This window comes from Chaetura pelagica, unplaced genomic scaffold, assembly GCF_000747805.2.
Source record: "Chaetura pelagica isolate M959 unplaced genomic scaffold, ChaPel_1.0 scaffold456, whole genome shotgun sequence".
NCBI classification, from domain to species: Eukaryota; Metazoa; Chordata; class Aves; order Apodiformes; family Apodidae; genus Chaetura; species Chaetura pelagica.
Genome location: NW_009953574.1, coordinates 1,829,345 through 1,837,055, shown reverse-complemented (window position 1 = coordinate 1,837,055; position 7,711 = coordinate 1,829,345).

Here is a 7,711-nt window from a genome sequence, read left to right as displayed (position 1 = left end):
ACCAGACACCCGGACATTTGGGGTTTTCCTGTGAAGTTGTTACTCTTAACACACCCCAAATCACCAGTAATTTCTAGAATAGCACTACAAACCACAAGAGGTTAAACCGACTGCACATGACTTAAACTAACCTAAGTGTGACCCCTGCAAAGGAAAAGCTATTGGATGTTGTGGTTCTGTAGAAACTCAATTACCAAAGCCAATTTCCTATGAGCATTTTAAGAAAAGAAGAGGGAGAAGGAAAAAAAAAAAAGTAGCAACAATGCTGACAATGTGTAAGGGCCACATAGTTTCACCTCCCAAAAGCTGCAGCCTGGCCTGTACAAGAACAGTTCCTATTCCCACAAAAATGTTGAAACATATTTTTAACATTTCATCATTGTTTGCTCCCATCTGAATTTGCTTAAAATCCAGACAATTCTCAAGTTCTAAATTGGAAACATTAAGAGAAATACTCCTTTGAAATCCTCTGCTCAGGGCAGCTCCTCTCTGCTGACCACGCACCTTTCCTACACCCAAACCAGCTGAGGGAGGAGTCCCTCACAGGGAACCTGCATACATCCAAGTCCACCAGCCAACATCATAAACCACAGAAAAATCTGAGTAGGAAGACTGGAAACAGACAGATTTTAATTGTTATTAAGACTAAAAAAAACCCAGGCATTTCTAAGAATGCATTTTTTAGAAGGGGGGCAACTGGGAGGAAAAATCAGGCAGTGCTTGACATTGAGAAAGAGGCACTACAATTCTAATTTCACATCAACCAACACTGGTGAACCCTTAACATAGGCAAATCCCACCCAGCAGGTCCATACACACACACTAAGTACCATCTCCATCCCTTCAAGCATCACGGTTCACCAGTGAGGTGATGCACCGCTGCCCCTGGGGACCACCACCCCTTCCCCATCCCATCTCACCCCTCTCCAAGCTCCCACAGGGACACAAGACACACCAGACTGCAAGGCACAAACCTTGCAGGAAGCAGGGCAGAGAGGTGCGCAATAAAGCCAAGTTGCTTCCAAACAGAAAATGCCACCCTGAGAAAACCAGCATAGCCCCAGCACTGGGAGGGCAAAGCCTGATGGTAAAGCCTCCAGCTCCTCCTCATCAGCTCCCGTCTTCCCAACACTCTGCTTTTATCCAAGTGTTTTTCCCGGACCAGAAAGATGTAAACAAGAATAAAATCCCCCAGAACGAACATGATGCTTCAGCTGCAGCTTCCGTGGGGCTGCACGCACGCTGCGTGGGCACTGAAAAAAGAGACGGACCAAAATCTCTGCTAGAAAGGCAAAATAGTTTCATGAAACGTCAAGAAGAGTCTTTAACAAACCAGGAAGCAGGTAAGACAGGCTACAGCAAAGTCATTCTCTTTTAATTAAAATGCTTGGCAATTAAAAAAAAAAATAATAATACAAGCAGCAACTTCCTTCCCAAGATGCACAAATGGCAACAAACGGCACAAACTGCCCCTTCCAGGGCACCAGAGGGGTTTGCTTTGGGGCAACTTGGAGCACACAAGGTAATTTAGCAAGCAAGGGGGAAATTTAAGAGTTTTCCCCGGGCCCTCCATTGCTTAGCAATGAGAGAAGGAAGTTATCTTCATAATCTCAAAAGAAAGAGAAAGCAGGAGGAATGTGAGGAATGCGAGGAGGTTATTGCCCCGGAGACCGGGTCTGGCAGCCCTGCTCCCTCCATCTCAGCCAGGGAGGAGACACACACCCTGACCTCTTTGCCCAACAAGAATTTCCTTAGCCCTCCCCTCTTCCAAAAAAATAAAAGAGGCAGAACAAAAGCAAGGAACTGGTCTGAGAGGGTCGCTCCTCTTCAGGGAGGAGGCAAAGGGTTTGGAGCAGACAGGATAATCCTGATGCTCCATCCCGTGGGTTTGGGGAGAAGACAAGGAGGAAGATATGAAGGGTTGAGCCCTTGCAACTTGACACACGTGTGCACATCCACAGAAGTCCTGTGGTGAGCACCACCCTGCTGATCAGGGGAATAGCTATGGGTGGAGGAGATGAGAGGGGAGAACTACGCCCCTGGAGAAGTGCTGGCAGCCCTCCTCCATCCACACAGGCTCTGGGGCACTGCCAGGATTGGCAACCCGTTACACGGAACCAGGACAGCAGGGTCTGTACGAGCCAGCAGCCAGAGCAGGATAAGACCATGGACATCACCGAACAACCTGGGACCCTTCCGGCCTCCTGCCAGAGGGAAGATTGCTGGCCAGGCACTACCTGCACCTCCAAGACAGAAGATGCTTGTCTGGGACCTCCCAGCGGAACCATCTCACACCTATTGCCCACATGCAGCAGCGATGCTTCAGCCTGCACTGCTCCACATTTACCAAGGATAACTCCCAGGGAGGAGGGCAGAGATCCCAGGCAAGCCCAGTGCCCTGCTGCTGCGCCAGCCTTGCTCTGCTGCCGTTTCACAGAGAATAAAACGTCTGTTGACATTCGAAAGCCACAGAAAATCTCCCTGAAACTACAGAACAGTACTGGAAACATTGTGCAGCTCAGGCCTCCCGCACAATGTACACAGTTCTATTCAGCCTCTTAAAAAACAGCTACATGTCTAAGGAAACATCTGATAATTAAGGCAATTTTAACAATAGATAATAATTTGACTACGAATTGTATGGAATGTAATGACTGCTTATTCTGGCAGGAAAAACAGAACTTTCTATGAAGTGTCTGCCAAGGAAAACGATACTCCCACTCAGCCCGGACCACTGCAAGCAGTTGCTGCTAACCACATGCTTCACGCTGCCGGCTGCTAGGACACGGGGCGCTGCTGCAGCCCAACAAAACCCCGGGCTGCAGCTTTGCAGGGAGAAGGCAGAGTCACAGGCAAGCAGCAGCCAGAGCTCTGAGTCAGCCGGGAGCCACCGCTTCTGTTGACATTCGAAAGCCACAGAAAATCTCCCTGAAACTACAGAACAGTACTGGAAACATTGTGCAGCTCAGGCCTCCCGCACAATGTACACAGTTCTATTCAGCCTCTTAAAAAACAGCTACATGTCTAAGGAAACATCTGATAATTAAGGCAATTTTAACAATAGATAATAATTTGACTACGAATTGTATGGAATGTAATGACTGCTTATTCTGGCAGGAAAAACAGAACTTTCTATGAAGTGTCTGCCAAGGAAAACGATACTCCCACTCAGCCCGGACCACTGCAAGCAGTTGCTGCTAACCACATGCTTCACGCTGCCGGCTGCTAGGACACGGGGCGCTGCTGCAGCCCAACAAAACCCCGGGCTGCAGCTTTGCAGGGAGAAGGCAGAGTCACAGGCAAGCAGCAGCCAGAGCTCTGAGTCAGCCGGGAGCCACCGCTCGCCAAGAAGGCCCGCCGAGCCACCCGGCCGCCAGCGCTGGGCACCAGGGAGCTCGCTGGTGGCCTGTGGGCAACTTGCATGCTGCCAGCACCTCCCCTCCCGCTGCTTCCAGCTGCTAAATGACATTAGGAGCAGCTAAAAATACTTCCAAGCGAGTCTTCGGTTTGCTTTTCCAACGCCAGGGCTTGTGCTTGCTGCGGGGATGTTCTCAGACAGTCAATTCCCGACCCACAGGTGGGTCAGGCGATGTCTCCATGACTGCAGGCCAAGCAGGAGAAACCACCCTGCTGCCCAGGACCACTGCAAACAGCCACACGGCAGCCAGGTAGCTCCCACACCTTCACACGGCAAGGAGGAGCTGGGATTATCTTGGTATTTCTCATACCCCAAGGAGCCCAGGAGCTGTCTTGTGCAAACTGACTGCAACAGGCCAAAAAGTGCCAGACAGCACGAGGAACACAGTCCTGGACAAGACCCAGAAACTGTTTCTCGGTTGGAAGAAGCCACATGGAAGACAAGAACATCAAAAACTACAAACGCATCTGCTGAACTTCATACATAAACAGGCAGTGCCAGCCAAGCAGCCTTCCCCATCAACCCAGGTGGCACACCAGGGTGACGCGCTGGTGATGGCACCTGACTGACAGCTGGGAACACACTGGGGACAGGGCACGGGACATCGGGGCACCTCTGCCAAAGTCACTTTGATCCCACGAGTCTGAGATCAAGGGCCAAGTGATTTCCTCTGCCACAGAGAAAGAACTGCCTCTCCATCGCTGCCAACCAATGGACGCGGCTGTTCCACTAATTCAGTTTAAATAGAGACAAAGGTTACAGAGCACCCTGACTGAGGCTGAGCACAGGACACCTTCCACACGAGCCTGTCTCCACACCACCACAAAACCCTCACAAGTAAACAGGACGGCAGTGCCAGCAAGGGAAGGCATTAGATTTCTGCAGGGAATTCAAAGGTTAACTTTCCACCCACAGGCTAGATTTCCCCCCACCCTTCTCAATCCAGGAAAAGAAACATCTATGTCTTTCAATTAGCAGGAAAAGGGAAGGAATTTCCATCCCTCTAACACCTGAGGGCAAGAGGGAGCCTCTTTGAAAGAGGGATTTTTGTTTTTAAATCACAGCCACCTCCTGTGGGTCTCCGGATGCCATCCACACCAGCTCACTCTGCATCTCGTTCCTCAGCCACACCAGCACCAGACCAAGCAGGCTAAGCCACCCCTGCAGATGGTCCCTCCCAGGGAGTTTTGCTCCAACACCACCACAGCCCAGAGACACGTGGGTTCAACAAGGAATTACACTTTCCAGGTGGCATTTTAACAAAGCCAACAGCTACAGGCTCTACAGAGACCCTTCCAAGATGTGTGCCCTTTCCTCAGGAAACTTTTGAAGTACTCTATAAAACAGTCACAGGCCGGTGCTCTCCCCACAGCACCTACTACCTAGACATCATGAAGAGTCGAGTTCCACAAACCAACCATCTACGTACATCAGCTCTGTGAAAATGCTGATCTTTCCAGCAACAGCAGCAAGACTGCATCTTGCCATGTGCTTTGCAAACATTTACATCACAGCGCAGAAGCTACTAAAGATCACTCAGATACAAGACTGTACCAAAGAGCCATGATTTATGAACTGCTTCCATGCAGTTTTTTAGCAGTAAAGTCTCTCTTTATACCTCTAAAACCAAGTTAATGTAAAAGGAAACAATTTCTAGACATTCCACAGTACAAATAACATATTAGACACCTTTTACGAAGCAAGCAATGAGCTGACCAGCTGTGCACTCCTTTCAGAAATGCTTATGTACTTCAGCAAGATATAACCTGCCATTTATACACAACCTAATTATGTCCTCAAGCTGGTCCAAACAAATATTAGATTGAACTGCTACATAATTATGGACAAGCAATACCCATTTAATGTGACTGAAATAACGATGACACAGATAGAAAGACTGCTGGAATGAGCCTGGAATGAGAGAAAAAAACAACAACTGCACATACCTACTGCTGCGGGAGAAGATAAACATGGCAAAAAGGTGCACTTGAGATGCTGCTAAACCCCAAATGATTCCTGTGCCCATCTGGTGAGGACGAGTTTCACACAGCCTGATGCAGGGGTACGCCTGCCCAAGCTCTCCAGCTGCTTCACTTTAACAATTCAAGGCCAACATCTTGCAGGATCAGTAATCCCTGCCTGCTTTGACAGTAAAAAAAGTCACTACACTTACATAAACTAATTTGCCACAGCTTTTAGGACACCTTTTTGGAAAGGTGATAGGGAGTTTCTGTCTGTGCACTGTGATCTAAAGCAATGCTGTAAGAGAAAGGAATAAAGCACAACCTTCTGAACTGGTACAAAAATCTAAAGAGGAACTTGATGGACTTCAGACCTGAGTTCATGCCAGTAATCACCACGTGTCCATATTTTATCCCATCAGCATCACAGCCTGTTGAAACCTCTCCAACCCGTTCTCCACCACAGTTCAGTGAGCAGAGAGGTGCTTCCAAGCAGAAACCACCAGTTTCCATCACCCAAAACGGGATACCCGTCCAAACACATGGCCCTTTCCCATGCACACTTATCTTGTTCCCACTGATTAGCCAGGCTCCAGGGCAGCTGCCTCTGCCTCAATTCACTCACCCACCTGAAGGAAAACACACTGCTATCACCTGCAACACCAACTGAAATCAAAGGTTGGGCAAGTGACTCATTTTTCAAGACACAACACACATGGCAGAGCTGGTGTCAGACCTCAGCCTCCAGCACTACCAGGGGCTGCTTCCCACCCAGCTCTCAGCACACTGGATCCCAGTTCTGACCCTGCAGGTGAAGCACCACAAGCTCCTAAGTTAAAAACTTCTGAGGTTTAACCCTCCACATGAGCCAGCTGAGTGACCAGAGAGGGTATCCAAAGCCTTTAAACACAAAACACCAAAACCACATGAATTTGCAGGGGGAATGCGAAACTGCAGCAGGTGTAGCACCCCAGTTGAGGTGATTTTCAGTGCAGTTGCACGTGAGGGACACCACACTTCAAAGCTGCACACAACACAGCTCCTTTAAAAGACTTCCACCACCCTCCCTGAAACACCCTGCAGAGCAGCATGACATTTAAAACCTAAATTTGCAAGACCTGTTGCTGTCCAAGCAAGACCAGACGCAGACACCCTGTCCCCTTGGAACCAGGACACAGCCCAGCTGCTATTTTCAGCGTGTCACCGCAGAAAGCCCTTCTTTTGTCACACAATCTTACCTTGCTCATCACATTTCTCCGACCCCCCCCCCCCCCCCTCTTTCAAAAAGCACAGGGTCAAACCCACGACAGCTCCAGAGGCTGAAATGGAAGACCTGTCAGCGTGATCTACTCCCAACATCCTCCCAAGCTCACCGAGTCATCTTGAGCAACAATATATAAAATAAAGACCAGGTCAGACCTTTGCAATACTGGACTTATGAGGAAGTCTGCTCACGTCCTGACCCTACACCGACTCAAATCCAAGCCGTATTTACTAGAGACCGTTTCACAAAGCAGGGAGGGTGAAGGGGAGAGAGTATTTTAACTGCAACCAGTCAGACGTTTCTCATTAAAATATTTCTTGGAGAAGCAAACGGGCCCGCAATTTTATTCCAACAGATGTTGGCTAAACACGTATCATTAGTCTGACCATAGAAAAGTGCAACCGACTGAAATAATTCTAGTTTTTTTGTCACTGAAAAGGACAATGTATGCATATCTGGAGGGCACACCAATGGGAAAGATTACCCCCAGCTTCTATCTCAGCCGTCTAAAGGTATTTATTTGGGGTCTGTCTGTGTTGTGACAGTGTCCCAGACCGACATGAATGCCTCTAACACTCCACATTTTTGAGCCATTCAGTCATGCATTTTTGTTATTGTTGAAAGTAGTGCGAAATTGCAGTGCATGAGCTGGAGTCCTTGGTGGTCTCCGAGGATTCCAGCTAAAAAGGCACTTCCTTTGTTCCGCGGAGAATGCGGTCCAGTAGGTCATTCAGGAGGGGAAATAAAAGCAGCGGCCCTGGGAGGGAGATGAAGGATGAAACAAAAAGAATAAAATGTTTTGGGTGTGAGCACATTAGCTACCATTTCCTACCGCTGCCGGCTGCGGGCAGCCCCGTCCCCTGGACGAGCAGGCACCTCGGGACAAAGGTGCAAGGAAGAAAAACAAAACAAACCCAAAAAAAGAGACCGTTTCTCCCTCCCCTCGGCCAGCGGGGCCGGGGGAGAAAAGCAGCCCAAGGGCAGGCAGAGCAAAGCGGGGCCGGCAACAGGCGCGTCCCGCTGGGGTGCGGGGGGTGCGGGTCCTGTAGGGGGGGGGTTGCGGGTTCT